Source organism: Balaenoptera acutorostrata, chromosome 18, assembly GCF_949987535.1.
Source record: "Balaenoptera acutorostrata chromosome 18, mBalAcu1.1, whole genome shotgun sequence".
Lineage (NCBI taxonomy): Eukaryota > Metazoa > Chordata > Mammalia > Artiodactyla > Balaenopteridae > Balaenoptera > Balaenoptera acutorostrata.
Window position 1 is genome coordinate 57,764,532 of NC_080081.1, and position 20,582 is coordinate 57,785,113.

A 20,582-nucleotide genomic window follows, 5' to 3' on the forward strand; every position below is an offset into this window, starting at 1 on the left:
TTTCATTTTCTACGGCCTGTCATCATCTTATAAATCCAGTGCTGTCTAGGCCAACACTATCCCTCGGCCATGGGATGACCTGCAGCCCCACCCCCAGGAATAGGAAAGCTTCCGTGGGGTTGGGAAGCCTGGAAGTCAATTATCCCAGCCCACCTGATGTCCAGCCTTGGGGAGGCCAGATGGGAGCCACACAGTCTGCATCTAGATGTTGGCCTGCCCACCTGCAGCACTAACCCGGGGCCTGAAATCAGTTCACAGGGTCCTGAAAGATGCCTGCTTCGTTCCCAGGACCAAGTCCCCACTGGCCTTCGACCTCTATCAGCAGGAGGCTTCCTTTTGGGACAGAAAGGTAATCCTTTCCTGGAAGTCACAGTAGATACGTCCAGAAAGCTCTACCCTTGCAGGAAATAAGGGTTTTCTAAATAAACATCGCGGAGGAATGGATCATTTAAGTGCTGTCTTGAGACCAGGATCCTCGCATGTTACCAATACTCAAATCTAAGCAACACACAAAAGACCATCGCTAATAATTTCTACCCGAGGAAGCACAGAGAAGAGAGAAGACACAACGGGAGCAGACCTGTTTCAGGACTGCATTTAGAGATGAGAGCTCTGGAACAGACGTTAAATTTAATAAGCGCAAAGTGATGCAGCTGGAAAGAAAGAATAGCCCGGCTAAGTATGATTTCAATGGTATTGAATTAGCTGGAAAGATATCTTGATGTCCTGATAGAGGTGGCATGTAAGTTGCCAGTTCAGCCTGCCATGCAGTAGAGAAAGAGGGCCTGGCTCACAGAAAGAGCTACATTTTAGAAAAAGTCTACTTGCTCGAACTTTTAAAGGAAAGCTCACGTCCCGTTTATGATGTTGTTGAACTTGGACTATCCTAAAAGTAAGAGGTCGCTGAGGATAAGGGAGCAGAAGAGCTGCCCACCTCTGGTCACTGCACTTTGCTTTTGCCAAATGAATTTGACCACAGTCATTACGGTCTTTGCCATTCACTCATTCAACCAATATTAAGCAACAAGCTTTGTGCTAGTTTCTTTAGGGCAAACCAAGAGGAACGAAGTCCCCTTCCCTTAGATAGTGTTACGGGTTGAATTATGTGTGCCAAAAAGTATGTGGAAGTCTTAATTAAATGTGACCTCATTTAGACGTAGAATCTATGCAGATGGTCAAATTATGATGAAGTCATTAAAGGAGTCCTTAATCCAATATGATAGGTGTCTTCAAAAGGGCAGAAATTTGAACACAGGGATAAACAATGCGAAGACACAGGAAGAAGACGGCCGTTCATAGGCCAAGGAACACCTGAGGCTACCAGAAGCTAGGAGAAAGGCTTGGACCATATTCTCCCTCACAACTCTCAGAAAGAACCAAGCCTGCTGACACCTTGATTTCGGATTTCTAGCCTCCAGAACCGCGAGATGATAAGTGTCTGTCGTTTAAGCCACCCAGTTTGTGTTCCTTTGTTACAGCTTCCAGAGAAAACTAATACAGACTGGGTCACAAAAGAAGAAAGGCCGATGACAAAATTGCCATGGTCAATGGAACTCCTGTGTGGGTCTATCCACAGATGGTTTGATTCAATTAACAGGGCCAGGTTCAGTCAATGGACCAGAGATCACCACCATCAACGTCCGTTCCATAAAGACCATCAAAGAAAGAGATGGTTTATATCCTATACAGAGGCTGACCCAATGTTTAATACTCTAAAAAGATGATTAGAAAGAAAGAAGCCATAAAGGTTAATGGAAAATTAATCTTGGTGACCTACTGGGGCAAATCAAAGTTGTGGGACATACGTTTATTTAAAAGGAAAATGCAAAGAATCTTTAGAAGGGCAACTTCAGGTAAGGGGACAGAGATAAGACTTTAACTAGAAGAGTCTTCAGTATTCACCTATTTACATCAATGTTGAAAAGATCAAAGCCTTCTGATAAGGTAATAAAGATGAACAATAGCAATAACTCTATGTTAACACTGTAGAAGATGGAAAGAGATTCCAGGTGACCAGTCCTGTTTCCTCCCTGGATGTCTACAGAGCCCCTGTTGTAGGTACTCTGAGATGCTCCCCAAATGCACATTAGTTCACTGAGACCACCCATGACTGGCCCTCTGCACCCCGGTATAAGTGAGTAAAACGCACACAAGAGAATGATGTCAACTGAATGTCAGCTTAATCAAAGCTGCATCACTTCTCATACAGTGACAAGCAACCTGCCAGCGGCCGTGCTTGTCGCTTGCTGTACCCACCATCCCTTTACCTGAACATGGTGAGTGCTCTCTCCTCCACGGTTTATAAGGATGGCATCATGCTGGCTGCAAAGGACCTGTAAAATAAAGGCAGCCGTGTTAGAGAAAACGTCCAACAGCAAACTCAGAGAGCTGTTGGAATATACATAAGCAGATGCAAGGTTTCGCTTGCAAAGTTCTGTCGATATTCCAAAGAATATTTCTGCTTTAAAAGTCGTCCTTGTTGCTAAAGTAGCTACACCAGGGCTGGGGTCAGGGCCAGGGCTCCCCAAATCTGGAAAAGCCTACATAAATAAAGCTGTATATTAGTTAAGGGCAGTACAACCTAGAGTATCATTTGAAAGCAGTTTTGGGGGGCTGATCAGTACAGGGTTACTCTTTTTAAGTGTAGTAAAGACTTCCTGCAAATTTCCAAGTTGACATAAGGGTTAGATATCTCTACATTTTCTCTTAGGAAGTCTGTGGTTCCTCAAACTATAAAAATGCATCTATATATTTCCATAGAATAAATCCCAACTTTATTTACTAGAAAGTATTTTAAAATCTTGTTACTCGAGTCAGGTCTACAGACCACCAACATCAGCATCACCAGGGAGCCTGAAATGCTAAAACCTCCTGAAACAGAATCTGTATTTTCACAGGATCCTCGAGTGATTCCTATGCACATTCATGTCTGAGAAGCATGGTTTCGAAGCTCCTTATCTATCTGACCTGCAATTACTAGAATCACAAGAAATAGGTTGCCTGAAACTTCAAGACTGTCCTCTGGTGTCCAGAAGTTAATGGAATCACAGTGCCTTTATTATAGCTGAATAAAGTCCCCAGAAATCCCTTACTGCTGGCTAAGTCAACTTTTCTCTTCCAGAATACGTGGGCTAATTGTACACTTATACCTAAAGCACAGTTGATTCTAGAAGACTTTTGTTTTACACTTACAAAAGCAGCACCATAGCCATTCATTCATTCCATAAGCAGTTACTGAACATCTATTTAGATGCCTCATAATATCCAACATTGGGTCAAGAGCCCAAAGTGTAGGGGAAGAACAGAAATTACAACAGGAATGGGAGCTCTAATAGGGAAAGGTTGGCACCAGAAGCCAGGGTGCAGAGGAGGGCACTGGTGCACACTTAGAAAGCACCTGACCCAGACCTGGGACACTGCGAGGGCTTCCTGAGCTGAGCTTCGAAAAAAGAAGAGGAAAGATGTTTCAAGAAGCAGCCCACCTGTAGGCGCAGTGAGTGTGGTGCTGGGTTAGGGCAAGTACCCAGCCCAGCGATGAAGGAGTCAACTACCTTTACTTAGAAAAAATATTGGATTGTGACTGTATAGAGTTGTTTTTCCCAACTGCTTTGAATATTTGTATGCACGAGCTCTAAAGCCGGCAGCCATTAGGAACATTTTTTTCCCCTTCAGCTCCCCTACTTGTAGACAAGGAGGAATGGCAGACATCAAATGCAAGCAGCACTGACTCAGAAGTCTGCTGAACACTGCAAGGGGGCAGGGACAACAGAACTCAGTCTCCGCATCTGCTCTCTGATCACACAGAGTCACAGAGTCAATGCAGCTGCAACCAGCAATACAGGGGCCATAAAGAGAATGGCATTAAAGTTAATACAAAAGTCAGGAAACTGTCTTCGGGGAGGGACACTGGCTCTTTGGCTGCTGCATGGCTGGGAGCAATTGAAGGCTCTCAGTGAGACCACAGTGTGCATGCCCCTCTCTGTGCCTGTCTCCTCTCCCTACATTTAAGTAGTCCTTATCCTGCCTCCTTCCCCCCGCTTCCTCTGACTCATTCTCCTTCTCCCTTACCACCTCCAAGTGCCCTCCCATCTGTAATTCAACTCTCTTCTTCTCCTTTTCAATCCGCCTGCTTTCTCACCCCCTCCTGCTATGCGAAGAAGGAGATGAGGGAGAGAAGCAAGGATAACAGAGCATCTTTCTACCTTTCCCCCCTTGACCTCTTTTCCCTGTTCCTCACTAATGTGCCCATACTTCTTTCCCCTCTTCTACGCTCTCTCCTTTCCCAGAGTCGAACCTCTGTTATCAGCGTGTAGCCAGACGTCCCAGGCACAGAGCTTGGAAATTATAGGAAAATTGCTGGGCTCGTCTGCTGTCCCATCGTCACACTTGGAGTTCGCCGATTCTCCCAACCTGCTGCCAGGTCAACAGTTGAGAAGGCAAAAAAAAAAAACTTTAGGGACTTCCCTGGTGGCACAGTGGTTAAGAATCCGCCTGCCAATTCAGGGGACATGGGTTCGATCCCTGGTCCAGGAAGATCCCACATGCCGCGGAGCAACTAAGCCCGTGCTCCACAACTACTGAGCCTGCGCTCTAGAGCCCGCAAGCCACAATTACTGAGCCTGCTCACCACAGCTACAGAAGCCTGCACGCCTAGAGCCCGTGCTCCACAAGAGAAGCCACCGCAGTGAGAAGCCCACGCACTGCAACGAAGAGTAGCCCCCATTCGCCGCAACTAGAGAAAGCCCGTGCGCAGCAACGAAGACCCAACGCAGCCAAAAACAAATAAATAAATTTATTTTTAAAAAAACTTTATAAATGTAGTAAGCTAGCATTTTCTTAGCAGTTTTTAAAATGTAGACCAGTGCTGGGCTATTCAGCTGCTGTGCTCAAAGGGTACCGAGACGTAAAATATACTAGGCAAAAGGATTTCATTCTATCTCCGGTTTTTCCTAAGGACGCTCCCTTCAACCCACCATGAATCCAACCCTTTCCTTAGTGTTCGTCTTACCCCTCTTTGTGCAGATCCCCAAACCCTCCTGGAATGACTGAAATGGGCCTCATTACAGGCAGGAGTTACCAGAGTGCCTCCTGACAAAGACACAATGCAGCACACAAAAAGGCTCATTTAACGCCCCATCAGGAAGCCTTACAAGTTACAGCTTAATAAATATACGAAGATTATTATAATACAGAAAATGTCTGGTACCACCACTTCCTGCATGAAATGCACTTACGGAGTACTCTACAGAGTCGGCTGTGATATGGCAATCTCACACATACTCTTTGAATTACAGAAAAGCAATTTGGCTTTCTTTAGGTATTTCACTCTTATTTTCACCCCTGTGAACGATCAGCAAAACTCTGTAGACAAATCTGCTTTGCTCACCCTTTTATCCCAGCGCCTAGATGTAGTATGTGCCCCTGGCATATAGTATATGCTCCCCAAATGTTTGATGAATGAATGAGTTAATTAATCAAAGAATCAACTGACCAATCAGTATTAGCCTAAGACACAACAGAATTAAGCAGCTGGAGGGAAATACTGTGGCACACGGACGCACTTTGAAAATTTCCCCTAGGCTTTTGGCAGTGGCACCTAATCATAAGGTAAACACAGGGCTGTGGATGTAACTCACCTCCAAGAAGTAGAAAGGGCAGAGGGGCTGACTGGGCAGGGATACTGAGTGGTCAGATGTGACAACTAACATTCTAATAGCAAATGAGCAAACAGAAAAACTCTAGAGAACAGACAAAAGTTCTCCAAAAAACGATACAGTAGCCTGGGATAAATTAGTCAGTCCCTCCATTTGTTCGAATACTTTGTCCAGACCCTATAATTACTGATGCTCTCATCACACCTTTACACTTCTTCAACAGTTTCTGAGTCAAACTAGGAAGTAAGGACCTGATCATAGCTCACCAAGATTTCATAGGCAAGCCAAGAAGGCTCCAGAACGGATTCGCTCTGTAGACCAGGAAAGGGATTGCAATCCTATCTTGGAAAAGGGAAAGAGGAGACACGACAGGTGGAGCTAGATCTAAATAGAACCCCAAGAGGTCCTGCCCCTCTGGATTCATGTCAGCATTCAGAGACCAGGTTAGCAGTTCCCCGAAACAGGGATGGCAAGTCACTCCATATCAACCAACCAAGAGTTAGAGCAGAGCTGGCTTAGCCGGCAATATAATTTGTTATATCTGGCTCTGAATCTCTTAAAAATGCATTTCATCAACAGTATATAATCAATAGTATTTCTAAAATCAGCATGTACTTTCTTCGTGTTCACAAATCATGAGTGTTTCTTTTTAACGTTAACAACATTAACACCATGAAAACCATTGGGCTGAAGTGGTCACCCCTCCAGAAAAGGCCTCTTCAGAAACCCATCCAATTTTCATGTAGAAAGAGCCTCCTATGTTAACTTTCAACTCCACTGCCCCCTCCGACCTGAAACAGTTTTAACGAAAGCCCTGCACTCACATCTGAAAAGAAGGATTTGCCCCTTGAGGAAAAAACTTTGACAACTCTAGGACACATGTATTTTAATTTAAATCTGACCCAGAGTAAAGTACCTCAATGACCCATCAATGGAAAAAGAAAAAATATCTTTAAACAATCCCTAGATGTTACTTAACATTACCACGTCTGCGTATCATGAGACCTAGATTTGTTACCATTCAACAGACAGTGCTTTCTAATAATAAGGAATTGAGGAAAAGATAGCATGTTTTAATCTTTCGTCCCCTTAAGTTTCAGTTTGAGGTTTCTGGCAATATAGTTTCCTAGCTACATATGGACCACAGACAGCTCTACGATTTCAGTGTTACCTATACAACATTATAAATATTTAGAGGAAGAAAAATAGTTGTATTTGCCACCTGTATCCACTCCCTAAAGCTCTACAGCTATGTTTTTGCACTGGTCACCACCCAAAGCCAGTTCTGAGTGCCAGCTCCACCTGTGATTCACACAATTCCTTTTCCAGATCAACTCCCTATTCAGTTTACCAGCACCTCAACATTTGTGGATTTCTTCTAATCTCACCTCAATAAGCGACTGCTTATGGGAGGATAAAAACCCACTTCTTCCCACAACATTTGGGTGCATGTGTGTATTTGAGTGTTTGTCTCTCATGTGATTTCCAAGTTAGAACTCAAGGTCAAGTAGACAAATAGTGCGTACACAACAAGAGCTACAGCATGAAAACAGATCAAGGAGGGGGGGGGCCCCTCGGGGGCCCCCTCCCATCACTTCCACTACATCCCTGAAAGATATGATCCAGATAACCCCCTTCCCAGCCCCTAGATCCAGCCAACCCCTCCATTAAGCAGACCTTCCTGAGAGAGGGGTCTGGGTGAATGCCACTGTAAGAGACGGCCACATATTTCCACAGTTTATGAGGATAAAGCAATTACAGCTTCAGCCATTCATGAATAAAGCCTCTTTAACATTTTAATGAGAACACTAAACTCAGCTGCACTTGGTTTGGTCTCCCTAGAAAGTCTGTTAGGTTGAAGAAAGTTTCTTCAAGAAGCAGTAATGAAATTGCAGGTCTCTCTGTGCCGCCAGGGCATGACCGGGCCACAAACACTGGCTGCCTGATGTCTCTCCTGAACGAGCCCATATATTCTGGTAAGGCTACCGTTTGGTAAATGAGAAGAGGCACCTGGAGAAATACCTTCCTCTCTGCAGTATTTGTGAGCTTGTGTGTGCTCACTCATTTTATATCTGACTTGTCTCCTAATTCGTTTTTAATGTTATACACAGCTTGGAGTACAATGTGTGAGTCAATAAATGTAAAATTATACTTTTCCGCTATTTTCCCTTAATCATTTTCTACCGCCTCTGTTCTCTCTTGCACAAGGCTCCCAACTGCCGCTTGCCTGGAGGCCCATTAAATTCAGCAGACAACCAAGAGAGCTTCAGAAGCCGAAGGTGAACAAGAAATAATTCTCAGACTCGGTGACTTAACATGAATGTCTGCCTCTTCCTCCAAAGAAAACCTGGAGCAGTGTGAATGAAAGAGTTTGTCACCTTGAAGACCAACTAGGAGAGAAGAGTAAAGCTAAAGCAGGTTCATCTATTGAAGGTCACTGATGCATTCAACTCTCCCAACATTTACTGAGCATCTGCTACGCACTAAGAACTGTTCTAGACGCTGGGGCGCAACCAGGAGTGAGGCAGACAAGACCTTCACTCTCACAGAGCTTGAAATCTCGCGGGAGAGACCGGTAGTAAACAATAAAAGAAAATGTCAGAGGGTAACAAGTGCTAGAAAGAACCTGCAAGAAGGTGATGTGACAAGAGAGGTTAGTTAAAGGGTGGACAGGAAAAGGTGAGCAGAGCAAAAAGCTAAAGCAAAATCCTTAACGTCATGGAAAGACAGGGAAGAATCTCCAATGCATATCACTAAGTGAAAGAAGCTATTCTGAAAAGGCGACACACTGTATGATTCCAAGTGTACGACATTCTAGGAAAGGCAAAACTACGGAGACAGTTAAAAGATCAGTGGTTGCCAGGGATGAGAAGAGGGAGAGAAGAATAGGATTTGAAATATGCTTTGAAAGAAGAGCTGACAGGATTGGTGATGGATAGATTGGAAATGAGAGATGAGGGAGAAAGAGAAGTCAAAGATGATTTCTGAATAAGAAGAGAGACCATTCCCCGAGAGAGGGAAGACCCTTGGGGAACGACCTATGAGGACCACACAAGGTGCCATGTGGAGCCCTAAGGAAGCAGTGGGGGTCCGAGTCCACCAAGGGAACTCAAGGTCAACTTGCTTGACCTCTGCCTTAATGTGAGTAGCAGATGTGTGCATGTGTGTGATACATATACTCACATACGTGGATATATGCAAATATGTGTCATGCTTAATAGATGGGTTTTGCAATTCAAAGCAAATCTGAGATCATTTCAACCATCTTTCAAGGAATAAAGAGAAAGAGTTGTGTTATTGTTGTTGTTTCCATTAACGTGCAAGGAAGCTGAGGGCAAATAGGGGGAAGAGTCTTTCCGGAGGTCACACAGCAAGGGGTCAGCAGAGCTGAAACAAGGAACCAGGTTTCCCTGCAGGAGTTCACACCACGTATCACACCCTCTGTAAATCATCCGGAACGTTCAGGGCACCCGCGAGCACCACGCTTCATGAGGGAACACGCACCCCGGATGAGGGAAGGGTGGGGTTAATGCGGCCTCCTTTCCTATAGCAAGCTCATCCCGTCTGGATGCTACTGAAATCATCCATAAAATGTGGTTGACAAATCTAAAAAAATCAATAACATGAAAGCAAACCTCACAGAGAGCAAATCAAATATTCAAGTGCGATGGGACACTGATTTTTTTTTTTTTTAATATTTTATTCAAATCACATTTTATTTTAAATTTATTTATTTATTTATTTATGGCTGTGTTGGGTCTTCGTTTCTGTGCGAGGGCTTCCTCCCGTTGTGGCAAGCGGGGGCCACTCTTCATCGCGGTGCGCGGGCCTCTCACTATCGCGGCCTCTCCTGTTGTGGAGCACAAGCTCCAGATGCGCAGGCTCAGTAATTGTGGCTCACGGGCCCAGCTGCTCCACGGCACGTGGGATCTTCCCAGACCAGGGCTCGAACCCGTGTGCCCTGCATTGGCAGGCAGATTCTCAACCACTGCGCCACCAGGGAAGCCCGGGACACTGATTTTTAAACAGACGTGTTAATTACGAACAACAAGGCCTCTCAGGCACTAGCCCTTCAGGGATACACATAAGGAGCTTCCTCAGAAATGGAAGAAGCTGGCCTAACGCCACCTCTTCATACACCTCCCCAGGACCTCCTCCCCTGTGCCTTAGGTTTCCCAAAGAACACCCAAAGCACTAAACACATTTTAGGAAAAGGGAAAACCAGAGTTGACAGGTCAGGTTTTTGCAATATTATTTAAAGAAGTAAAATTCAACTGGATGAAATCACCACTAAAACCATTCCGGTCATGTTTGAAGAAGACAGGGGGCAGGCCCGGGAGGAGTGGGCACGCTATCTTGTCTGCATGCCACCTCTGCATGGCTTCAAAATAGACTCTCCTCTTCCATCTACCAGGCTCTCCCTCATCATCCACCAGGCTCTCCCTCAGAAGCTGCGAGGTCTCCCACCTCGACGTTTTGAAGTCTGGAAGGGAAACAAAGAGGGGCTGTCTGCCTCTGTGTTTCCCGCTGTGAGTCATACACTCCCTGCTCTTACTGAATGTAGGTTGTTTGTTTTCTTGTTGATTTGCAGACTTCCTCTCTGCTGCTCCTCTCTAATAATGTGTTGCCAAAGGACCTCTACAATGGCAGGCACAGGCCGGCTGATGGACAAGACCACAGCAAGTGGTACCCACAGTAACGACTGAGAGCGCCCAAAGGAGGTGGCTCGGGAGAAAGGAGTTTTGAGATGCTTCGTCAGCTGCACCCTGTCCTCCTAGCTGGAGATGGAGAAAATCACTTGTCAGCGTTAAAACCACATGTAAAGATGAGAATCACTCCCCCTACAACATTGATTTTCTTACCGAATGCTTTCACAGAGGCACATAGGACTGACAGGCTCTCTGCACACACGGAGGAGAGTGGACACCTGCCCTATTGTTAGATAGATGCTCAGGCAGCTCACTCCCTGAAACTACCCGCAGGCTCCCATTCACATCAATATCCTCCACCAGGCCCTATCTCCCTGTCCGCTCTGCCCTACAGAATCCTTTGTCCTGCTTGTACACATCATTTTCCCTAACTCTGTCTTCTCCTATCAGTAAAGTTTTCTTGCTTTTTTGGTAGTGTGGTTATTGAGATTTGCAAAGAGAGTTCAGGAAAGACAGATGGCAAGAAGAAAGGCAAACTGGGGATAATTCACAGGGGACTTGATTCAGAGAGTCTGCTCCTAGGAAGAGCCTAGTCAGCGAGCAAGATGGGCCGATGGTGGGAGGCCTGGAGGGCAGACAGGCACACAAGTAGGAATGACCAGAAGCAAGCAGTGGATTAGAAACCAGGGGGGCATTCGAAGCAGTGGGCTTTCAACACCACTATGAGACATCGTACAGGCAACCCTAGAGGCTGGAAGCAGAAGGTTGCAGGATGCCTGCGGTACCTGTCACTGGAAATGGCTAAAGAACGGAGTAGGCAAAAATAAGGCAAATGCTCACACTCTTGTCCCTTTATAGTCATAACGATCCCTCTGTACAGCTCTATTTCTTGTCTTTCCTTCACAGCTTGGGTCCAATGTCAAACGCTCTTTTATCCTCACAAGACACCTGAGACCCTGGCCAGACAATTATCAGAGTGATGATCCTATCTTTATACAATTAAACACTACAGCTTTCTTTGCCAAGCATTTTTCACATATACTGTGTCTTTTCATTCCCATAACCCTATGTGACATAAACACTATTAAATCAGTAAATCCAGGCTCAAAGAGATTTAAAAATTTTGCACAATGCCACCCAAGTGAAAGAGCCTTCATTCAAACCCAGATCCTGTGGCTTGAGATCCTGTGCTTTCTCGAACACGCTGTTAGTATATTTCTTGTTCTCTAACTCTATGTGCTATAAATTTCACCACTCTAGGCTTCACTAATTCAGAGCTGCTGAGGCGATAAACCGCCATCAAGTGATACCCCACTTACTTGGAATCTGGGAGGTGCTACAATAAATGTGCATCCAATATCGTACAGGGTGCCGGATGAGGAAGCTACCAACCTAAATGTGGAGAAAAAGAAAGCTTGCCTTTGTTTAGTCATGAGGCCTACATCACCAACTTAGCACCAATATGCAATTAAAAAATTAATTAGCTAACTACAAATGATTTAGTTCTGTTCTCACGGCTAATCAATGTTTTTTTAAAATTCAAAAAAACAATTCCCCCGAATATAAGAGGTATAATCTTAAAGTAGTAGCACTGAGTCTATAGGCTAAAATTAAAAACCATCACGGTTATATAGTTTTGTCATGAACTTTTATTATTTATTATATTATCCCGTAGCTCAAATTACTATTAATTCATATCTGCACCTCCTTAAAGAGTCCAGCATAAAGCTGGTCTCCAAATATTTGCTGAATTAGATGGATGGATACATAAATGAACGAATGCATGTGTCCATCAAGCTACACTCCATGCCAGTGGAAGAGGGAAATGCCACTTGCTTCAAGGACAATGGACCAAGCCACAGAGACACAGATCCAAATCCTGCTGTTTACCAACTATGTCATCGTGGGCAAATTAACTCACTCCTTGATTCTGAGCTTCCTCATCGGCAAATGGGGACAACTGAGTGCCACACAGAACTGGCGGGAGGATCAAATGAAGTCACAGACTTGGCACACTGCCTGGGATGCAGAAGTTGCTGTAGCTTACTTATTTCCCCCTCTCTCTCCCGCATTTAGCGTGATCTCTTTCATCCCAACCTTCATAATGGTGCTTCAGTACACAAAACCCTGCTGTAAAGTTAATGGCCAAACATCAAATTTATTTACAGTGATGACCAGTCTCCCCTCCACTAACATCAAACTTATTTATTCATGGTCTAGAGATAAGCTGTTATGCATAAAAGGTGTTCAACAGATTTCGATGACTAAATGTTTTGAGGACTAAATGAGTAAATGTCCCAGAGAAGTGAAGCTCATCCATACATTTTATATTTGAAAGCTAAAATGTAATGTATACCTAACCACTTTGCTAAAAGAACAGGTCGAAAGAACTTTAACTTTTTCTTGACTCGGGGCTGTCAACATGAATTTAAGTTTTAGCACTGGAATAACAAGTTACAGGGATTTCCCTGGTGGTCCAGTGGTATAGAATCTGGTGGTATAGAATCTGGTATAGATTCTGCCTTCCAATGCAGGGGACACGGGTTCGATCCCTGGTCAGGGAACTAAGATCCCACGTGCAACAGGGCAACTAAGCCCGTGCGCCACAACTACTGGGCCGACACACTCTAGAGCCCGTGTGCCACAACTAGTGAGAGAAAACCCGCACACCACAACTAGAGAGAAGCCTGCACGCCATAACGAAAGATCCCGCGTGCCGCAACTAACACCCGACGCAGCCAATAAATAAATAAATAAATAAATAAATGTTATAATTCCTTGTAGGCTTTTTAAGTCAGTAGATTTGCTAACACTAAATGTTCCCAGATTTCGACACTGTGGTCACAGCTTTCATTTCTTCCTGTGGTCAGCGGCTTCATCCCCTGGAGAGCATGAGACACTGGGGAATTAACAAGACAAAGTCCCCATCATCATCAATATATGTATATGTATAGCTGATTCACTGTGTTATTAAGCAGAAACTAACACACCATTGTAAAGCAATTATACTCCAATAAAGATGTTTAAAAAAAAAAAGTTTATCAGGATTCATTCTCAGATATTTCTCATCTGTGGCCTCATTACACATATGTTTGGTAAGAGCTTGAAGGAGGGCCTGTATCCTTCCTAGACCAAGGAGGACTGCTCTACCCCTAATGTCTTCCACATATGAGGTACTCAACAAATATTTATAAAGTAAATTAATAGGGTAAATAGTATGCAACCTCTGTAATTATCATTTTCTATTTGAAGACTTTATTCTAATCCATGACCAGGTCCCTTAGTTGTTTGAGGCTGTACTTTTTCATCTGCAAAATAAGGCAGTTGCGTTAAAGGATCTCTAAGATCCCTTCCAACATTAATCTTCCATGATCCTATACTTCTAGGCACCTATGTATGTTCCAGATGACAGAGCTGCTGGAAATCCGACTACCAGGTAAGTGAGACCTTAGAGGACATAATGAATAAACAATGCATCCTTCACCCTCTAATACAGACATCTTCACAAGAAGATATTATCCTTGTACCATGGCAACAAATATAAAAAGAATGAGCTCTCTTATTTCTCTCACCCCTAACATCATACATAATAGTAGAAAGATTGACCTTGGCATGTAAACATATTGATCCATTTTTTTTCCCCTGTATCAAATGTTCATAAGTGAAAAACTAGTATATCTCCAAAGCCAACTGCATTCAGGCAAATAAAACCTTAAAGGAATTTTTTTTTTCTCACAACTAAATCTAGTGCTTTCATTGACGCTCTGTTCCCAGCTATTTCTTGGTTCATATATTAAATTATCAGCTACATTTGTTTAAATGATACTACAGTTTCACTGTTCACACAGAAATATAATTCAACTCCTTTAAACGAGTCTAACTTTCTTAAAACTGAAACTTCTAAATTAAAAAATTCACACAAACAGGAAGCAGATACTTTCAAACGCCAAGTCAAAGATTTGTCAACACAAATCTCTGCACAGCTGGGAGGGCACTTATGGGCACAGCTTCTCCCCTGGAGACAGAGGACGCCTTGGACAGCTTTCTCTCCCAGGTAGGAGGTAGGACGGTACACCTGTAAGTCCATCCTACACGAATTCAAAGTATACTTTCCTCCAGCGTTGTACCAAATCTCAAGGGAATGGGAAAAATGAATAAAACATATCATCTCTGCCTCAGAGGAGATGCAGCTGGGCCAAGTGAATGAAAACGGCGACACTGGCAAACAACTGCCTGGGATCGGAGACTAGCTTTGCCATAATTAGCTGGAAACCGTGGGCAAGTTACTTAACCTTTCTGATCCAGCGTCCTCATCTGCATAGTGGTGCTAGTAACAGGACCTACCTCATTAGTGCTGTTAGGGGGAGTAACTAAGTTACTGCTCTTCCTGGCACACAGTAAGCACTCAACGTTAGTACCTGTATCGTGATCATCACCATTATGAACACACAACCCATGAGTTGAAAATTTTCACTATTTTTATTTAGCAAAATTGAAGTTATAACAGATCCTAGGAAATAAAAGGAAAAAACAAAGTGGAAAACTATTTTTCCAACAAGTTTCATTTTTCCTGTGTCTTCCTGACAAATCCTAACCACATCTATTCCTCAGAGAGATGTAAAGATGGTGGTGGGTAAGGGTGTAGAGAAAGATGTAAGGAAATATGGGACAGAGAGAAAAAGAGAAAATAAGAGGGGGCAGGCAAGAGGAGCATTCCTGAGTTACCTAAAACCATCAGGTAGACGGGAGCCGAACAAAGATGGAGAGAACCTTTGTTGCAGCCTTGCCCTGGCTTGTTTCCTTCTCTGCCCAGAAAATCCTTCCTCAAGCACTGAACTACCACACTTATCTTTTCCTCACCACTCTGTGCTTTTCTTTCCACTGTTTACACCTTTGTTTTATCGAATATTAGGTGCAGAAAGAGCCTTAGAAGTCACCTAATCCAGTTCCCTTATTTCATACGTGAGAAACACTGAGGGCCAATGAGACCAAGTCATTTACCCGGGGCGGGACAGCCTGGCAATGGCACAGGCAACATCAACATAGGAATCCCGGTGCCCCTGGTCTGTGCTGTCTCCCTGAGGACAATAAAACGAGGACATTTACCCACATGGAGTCTGGCTGGCCTTTATCCCGTCTGGCAGATATGTAAGTTTTTTATCTTGGGAAGAAAATCTTGAGAAATATTCCTAAATGAATTAACAAGAAGCTTACTGTTTTTAATTCAATAAACATGTTTTATTATTAACTTCATTGCCTGCTAAGCCTGAAATTAGGTTTTTTCTATGCTTGGGCAGGTCCTCCCTCACCAATAACAGAACAATCAGATTTCAATTAAACAGATATTCTCACTTGGGCCATACACACACACACACACACACACACACACCCAAAGAGGCATTTAATCAAAGCACAGTTTGAGCCCATTCTTGTTGTTATTCTTCCTGCCTGTGTTTAAGAGAAGTAGATGTCAAATGTTACAAGATAAGGCTCTCTGAATACAGAGACTTCAAATCATTTATCTTCCAAAGTAGGAACAATTTCTTTGCTATTACTTCCTACGCTATTTCTAATCCAATAACAAAAGGCAGCCTAACCGCTGTACTCAACAAGCTTTTGTATCTGGCTTCTCCGAGTGCCCTTGGTATGCTTTGCCCAAACCAGGTCAATAGTCTCCTAAAGCCTTGACTTCCCTTCTTCCTAGTTTTCAATTCCACAGTGGAAGACTCACGCTCCGAAACCAGAGTCTTTTAGTACCATTTAATAGTATATATTTAAAAATAAACACTGTAAGTATGTTTTTCCATTGTGGTTATAGCTCAGATCCTTAAGTGTAAGAATCTGGCTAAAACGTTTTGAAGCAAGAAGAAGCCCCTGGTTTGCTTACACTCTCCCCCTTTCCCTTTCCCTGCTATGAGGGTGGCTTCTTTCTCATTTGCTTCACTACGTGGGGTTTCAAAGCTGTGACCTCACTGTGATTAAGGGAGAGACTTTGGCCATCTTCTCACATTGTTTAGACTATAGGAACATCTGAATCCGGGCCACTAATAATAACTCAGCTCTGTTGCCTAAAGAAGTGTTTACTCTTAGTAGACTAGACCCACATAAAGCCTATTTATTAGAACTGTGCTTGGTAAGTGTTGTTTACATGGATTATACTCTACTATTACTAATATGTGCTTTGTTTTTCTTATTCTCTTTATTTTTCTTTCACAGTCGATACAGGCTGGCCACCAACGGTGGTGGTCCTAGTGGCTGCCATTCTCATTCATATGAATCCAATAATAGGAAAAGCAGAACTCAACATTGCAAAAACAAGTGTGGAAATCAAACACTGAAGCTTGGGAAGAGTTGAGCCCAAAATTTGAAAGTTTCTAAGAAAGAAAAAAAAAAGTTGCTGCATCCTCCTACCCTGCCTGCCAACTAGCAGTGGCAGTTCAGTCTCTCCAGATGCCTCTCAAAAAAAGAAGCACCACAAATGTAACAGGAGCTGAGATCCTGGGGGAACCAATTAGATTTAAGCCGTTTTCAAAATTCTGTAAAAAAAAAAAAAAAAAAGAAAAGAAATCAGAAAAAAACCCCCACACCTGGCACTTGACATTTTACATGTTCTGCTTAGCGCCTGTGGAATAACCCTCATATAATGACTAGTTGTCACGTTTATAAAATAAACCTCGGGGTTTTAATGTAATAGAATAGAACCACTAGGCTAGGAAAACAAACCACTTCAGAGGAAGAATGCAGCACATCACATGTAAACCTCATCCTCCGTCTTTAGAATATCAGCCAAAACATGAGAAATTAGGCCAAGGTCAATGGCAGATAATTGCAGAGAAGTTCTCCTCCAATAGCTGGCTGGGTAATATTATAAGCTTCCTGAAACTGTCTAGCAAAGCCAGGGTGGGGACAGTCCTATAAGGCAAGAGGAGTTTTTAGATCCTGCCTCCACCCCTCCAATACAAGCTCCTCAGTGGCCCTTTGATAAGTGATGACAGGAGAAGCTGGGATGGGAAAGAGGAGCAGCTTCAGAAAGGACAGCAAGTGTCTCCTCAGGTGCAGAAGCAGGTCTGCGTTTCAGCTGATGGTAGGAACCAAGCACCTGGGGTCCCATGCCTCCTAGAGTTCACCACACTAATTTGATGCCTATTTGTGAGTCAGGTATAACCTTTCTTAATTAGATGCACAGCTGACACGTCAAAGACAACAGAACCAGGCAAAAAGATAGTAAGGCTTATACAAAACCAACTTCAGTTGGGTTTCTGAGATGGTTTCTCTTCACTCTAGGATGAAGTGGCCACAGATCTATCTCCAGAGATGATTTTGTAAAAGCAACCACTCTACCCCTCAGGCCCTCACTCACTCCTTCACCCTGTCTTAAATATGGCATCAAAGTAACGGGGTCCAAGAAGTGAAGAAAGAGGTAAAAGGAAACATGCCCTCTTGAAAAATATTCCAGGGCTCCTGGGCAAGGACATGCTTTTGTTATACTATGTGGTTGAATGTGAAACATCCGAAGATGAAGATGCACACGTCTATGTAAGAAGCAACTCACCTGTCAGCACCTGATCTTCCTCAAGTTCTACCTTAAATATAACCTATTCCATGAGGTTGTTCTGATGTCCTAACCGGAAATAACATCTCCCTCACTTGAGTTCCCACGTCCTTTTCTATTTTGTATTTTAGCCATGTATGTAACTGTCTTACTGCCCCTTTAAGCTCTTTGAACAATGATATTTTACTGAGTGCAAAGAATGAAATATAATGAATGTCAGATTCTTGACTATGTGGTAGAGACATGTATGTCAGTTACTGAGGAACCCAAGTGGTCAGGGGGGACTTTACCCAGCTATACTTGATAGGACATCAGAGCTACACTGTCAAAGGAAGGAAGAAGAGTGTATCTAAAATTAAGGAAGACGTAGAGAATGCATGTGTGGCCACAGGGGAGGAAGGGGAGGGTGGGAGGAATTGGGAGATTAGGTTTGACGTAAATACACTACCATGTGTAAAACAGATGGCTAGTGGGAAGCTGCGGTATAGCACAGGGAGCTCAGCTCGGTGCTCTGTGATGACCTAGATGGGTAGGATGGGGGGTGGGGTGGGAGGGAGGTCCAAGAGGGAGGGGATATATGTATACATATAGCTGATTCACTTCGCTGTACAGCAGAAACTAACACAACATTGTAAAGCAATTACTACGCCAACTGAAGTAAAATTAAGGAAGAAAATAAGCAAAAGTCTGAGGTCCCAGGATGTCTCCAAACACATTTATTTAAAGTCTAGTAGGTTCTAATGACCCTCCGAGAGGCCACGAAGGGCAATCAAAGGTCCTTTTAAGACGGGAACATCAATCCCATGATGGCGCTCCTAACCCCCACCAGTAATAGTGATCACTAGAGGATAATAATATCTTTGTTTTTGAGGTCCTGGAACGCCTCCGAGAATCGGCCTACAGAGAATCTTCAGAAACAACTGAATTCCCACGTTTGCATTCACCACGCTGAATGCTATGACCTCTATGGTAACAAGAAAGGATTAAGAGCTTAATGAAGCCAAGGCTCCATCACGTGCAGTAGCTCCTGCCAATCGTGGTCAGTGACAGGTTACGTCTTTTCATGAACTTTTTGGAACAATATTTTCCCTAGATAGTTACAATATGAGAGCACGTACATTGCGTCAGCCAAACCTAAAAGTTCCGTGGTCATAGCTAACTAGTATCAATATGCATATTTGAGCTTTGCAATGGCTTTCAGAGAAACAGTGTTTAGAGTGTTTCTTTAGAGCTAATACTTTTTAGAAATAATTGTTCCTTCAGCGTCTGCTTTCTTTCTGGCCTCACTGTGCAAATCATGCTGCTCTTCCTCAACTTTCCCAAGATCCCCAAGGTCATTCTCTATGGTGTTGGCTTTAAATACGACTTGGTGCCAAAGATCCCCACTCAGCTTTCAAGTTCACCTGGATGACACTGGCCCACACTGGGTCTCTTCCTGTTTCCATACATCCAGATCTAGTCGATCGGCATTTTCTGCAAAGAGTTTCACTTCCCAGGCATTGCAAGCTGCCTCTTGCATAGTTTCCTCCCATTCCCCTGGGTAGGTGGCTGCACAGAAGGCAGCAGGGAGGAGGAGCTTTTTGATCCGATGAAGCTTCTCTGCAGGACTCGCAGCCAACGGCGAAGAGCCGGGCTGGTAGTTCTCTGGGGAGAGCAGGTGACCACAAGCGCAGGACTCGCAGCTAACGGCGAAGAGCCGGGCTGGTAGTTCTCTGGGGAGAGCAGGTGACCACAAGCGTAAGGGCTCAGCTGAGAGTCACTGGGGCGCCTTGCTGGCCGCCCAAAGCAGGTCCTCCAACCTCGGAGCGGTGACGTGTTAATGGCTTACGTAATGAAGAAATGAGTCAGTGTACTTGGCAATTCAGACTTGAACTATGTAAGGCCTCGATTCAGAAGGAAATTCTGAAAGACAAGTATTAAATGGTGACATATTTTTTTTTTTCTTTAAGGTGCTGGTGGTGGGGAAGAAAGGCTACTAAATGATAGACATCTGTGTTCTTCTGCTGTTTCCATCCTTCTGGACTTTTAGACGACTGTGAGCTCCATGTTGAGCCCAGCTAGTGTTGCCCCTGAGCATCCTGGAAAATGACAGCACCTTGGCCTGCTGAGCCCATACCCATTACTTAGCAGATTCGCCCTCCTCAGGAACTGAAGAAGCTTGCCACGGCCTTTTAGAAGACCCAGGGCAAAAATCAGCACACTTTTTTTTTAAAATTTACGTTTTATTTAAGTATAGTTGAATTATAATGTTGTATTAATAATTGCTGTACAGCAAAGTGACTCAGTTATACGTACATACATTCTTTTTCATATTCTTTTCCATTATGGTTTATCACAGGATATTGAACATAGTTCCCTGGGCTATCCAGTAGGACCTTGAACGAAATAATGCCATTTGCAGCAACACGGGTGCAACTAGAGGTTATCATACTAAGTGAAGTAAGTCAGAAAGAGAAAGACAAATACCATATAATATCACTTATATGTGGAATCTAAAATATGACACAAATGAACCTATGTGTGAAACAGAAACAGAATCAGGGACATAGAGAATAGACTAGTGGCTGTCAAGGGGAAGAGGGGTGGGAGAGGGCTGGATTGGGAGCTTGGGATTAGCAGTTGCAAACTGGTATATACAGAACGGATAAACCACCACACGGTTTTAAACAATGAGAAATCTCCTAAACTAAATGAAGTCTTGGCCAACATAAACCAACCAAGGAATCA

General features: G+C 43.7%; 1 protein-coding gene across 7 annotated transcripts in view; it reads right to left on the minus strand.

The window, feature by feature from the left end:
• Window positions 1–20,582, minus strand: part of ENOX1 (ecto-NOX disulfide-thiol exchanger 1) — a 614,655-nt gene that overhangs the window by 484,354 nt on the left and 109,719 nt on the right. For all 7 annotated transcript variants that reach the window (XM_057532923.1, XM_057532921.1, XM_057532924.1 and 4 more), the window contains one exon: window positions 2,268–2,333. The gene's annotated coding sequence lies outside the window, so the exon portion shown is untranslated. The remainder of the gene's footprint in view (window positions 1–2,267; window positions 2,334–20,582) is intronic.